Source organism: Penaeus japonicus, unplaced genomic scaffold, assembly GCF_977035675.1.
Source record: "Penaeus japonicus unplaced genomic scaffold, GWHDUDI00000001_assembly GWHDUDI00000014, whole genome shotgun sequence".
Taxonomy (NCBI): domain Eukaryota; kingdom Metazoa; phylum Arthropoda; class Malacostraca; order Decapoda; family Penaeidae; genus Penaeus; species Penaeus japonicus.
The window spans coordinates 17,255,527-17,258,026 of NW_028234416.1; the positions used below are offsets into that span (position 1 = coordinate 17,255,527).

The following is a 2,500-nucleotide window of genomic DNA, read 5'->3' on the forward strand; positions in this document are numbered from 1 at the left end:
TTATACATAATCCACCATAATGGGTCACAATGTGAGAAAAAATAGTACTTATACTACCGAGGAATTATCCGAAGAATCGTTTGGTACACATTTTGGCACTGGAGTAGGCTTCTTGATGGCCATACCCGGTCTTACACTGACTTCAGTTTAACAAGATGAGATTGTGAACTGACTTCAGGATTAACAACTTGACTTTTATTCTTTTCCCAAATATTCAAGTGTGGAATCTGCCATAGTCATCTTAGCTTTTCCTACTTGACTGCGGTGGTTGAACATATTATTCTTTTCCACTTGTTCCAAAAGACACATTTAGGCTACGGGTACGCCCCCTACCTTGGTGCTGGACTATTTGGGTAGTAGTGGCACCACTATCATTACAGTTTATATTCGGTAGAATAACTGAATGTTGATGTATATATATATAATATATATATAATATATATATTATATAATTATATATAAATCCCCATAAATGGTTAAGGTTATATAAAAACACAAAGAAAGCAATCTGTATTTATTGAAACGATAAATAACCCTAGACCCAAAACAACAAAAAGATATTCGTTCGATTCAATAACTGTTGCAGAAATCGAAAGCCATCGAACCACAACAATCTTTGGAATACCAGAAATGTGGAAAAACGTACTCCATTATCACTTAAAACTAGTCAGCATCATGCCAAGATTAATCTGCTATTATCAACTCCTATCTCTCTCTCTCTCATCTTTCGTAATTATTCCTCTTCACTGTCTCACCACACTTCCATTTTTCATTCCAGCAGTTTGTTCTTATTTATTTTTTTTTTTTTATTTTTGCTCGTCGTCCTCATTCTTGGCCGTCCAATGTCATGGAACTATGACACGGTGAATTTTCTCGACCTGTTGGGAAACATTAATCATTATCACTTTAATAATTTCGGTAATAAATAGTTTATTCTGATATTGTGACACTCAGTTCGTATCCATTAATTTTCCTCTTTCCCGCCAGTCTTCCCCTCTAACCTAAGCTTTCCCCCCTTTTTTTCCCCTTCACTCACCGTGCGGCCGTTGAGGGGCAGCTCTGGGCGGTAGTTGTTCTTCAATGTGCGTGCATCTCCGTCGTTTTTCGTATTTTTTTTTTTTCGTTTTTTTCGTTATTTCTTTTTTTTTATGTTTGTTTTTCTTTTCTATTTTTTTTATTTATTTTATTTTCGTTTTTTTTTTTTTTTTTATTGTTGTTTTTTTTTTTTTTTTGGTTTTTTTCATTTTTTATTTTTTTTTGTCCCCGAGAAGCCCTCGGAACTGCACTCAAGCTGCTCCGATGAAAGAGACAGATTCAGAAGGAGCAGTTTGGCCTGATTTTTACGACAAATTTATTGCTTACCATAATCTCGTTATAGTTCTTATTTCCATTACTAATAGCACCATCATCCGTATCATTACTACCTACATGCTTTGTCCCATTTATCATTTACTACGTATTATCTGATTACTCTTCTTCGTTTGCAATGACCTGACTCTCAGAATATTAGTAATGGGGTCTTGGAAGACAGTCCAAGTCACGATCTCGTTACACGTGGGAGTTGTCAAGGAACCTTGGTATCTGTAGAAGGTGTGGTGTGTTCCGCTGGCAGGAGTCTTGCAGAGGGAAACTTCGTTGCCATATCTTCATCACCTGAATACCAACAATGAAATTCCAGTCCGTAAATAACATAGGTAGGGCTTCAACCCTAAGAAGACTATTTTGTATTCATATAACATATTGTCAACTTTAACATCATTACAAACTTACATTTACGATATAACCGCACTCGCTTTTCGTATTGCTAACCATAAAAAGTTGCTGAACTTATTGGTCCAACAAACCTGAATTTTTTTTTAGATTGGTAGCGAGCCGTCGATTGATTGGTAGTTAAATCGGGGATTGTCAATCAGACCGCCTCCAATAGGAGCATAATGCCCAACACAGCAAGACCATCTTCATACGCGATCGCGTTGCCAAGGGAACCATACTCAGTCTTGAAGTGCACCAGATGAAGCTCGGCAGCGTATCTGGATGAGGTTGGCAATCATTTAGGCTAAGGCTCCATCAAGTAGCTGATAGTATTTCGCGTCGTAAAATTTAAAAAAAACTGATACATTGAGTGGTTCGGGATCTACAAAACTGCACCAATCAACTCACGCGATTCCATTCCATTGATGGTATGTTCCGAGCCCTGTGTGCTGATGCTGCCCCAGTGGAAAATGGAACTGGGCGAAGGTGTATTTTCCGCCCAACTCTCTCGATCCCGCTCACGGAGGGAAGGTCTGTGGTTGTTTCGTCACGGTCCACAGCAACCTTGCTGAAAAAAAGTTATAAATATATCTCACTCTTTAAAACCAGGACAGACGACACTTTGCACAAAAAAGAATCTCATGCCACCCTTTATTGAAAATAAGAAGAATTCCGTTCCGTCAAAATATTTCCTATACATGTATCAGGAGGTACCTAGTGTCCATTGTTTTCGATCTTCATGTCATCG

The 2,500-nt window shown here is 38.0% G+C and overlaps 1 pseudogene; it reads right to left on the bottom strand.

Moving 5' to 3' along the window:
* LOC147470538 (carbonic anhydrase 2-like) overlaps nt 1-2,500 on the bottom strand; it is an 11,506-nt pseudogene that overhangs the window by 106 nt on the left and 8,900 nt on the right.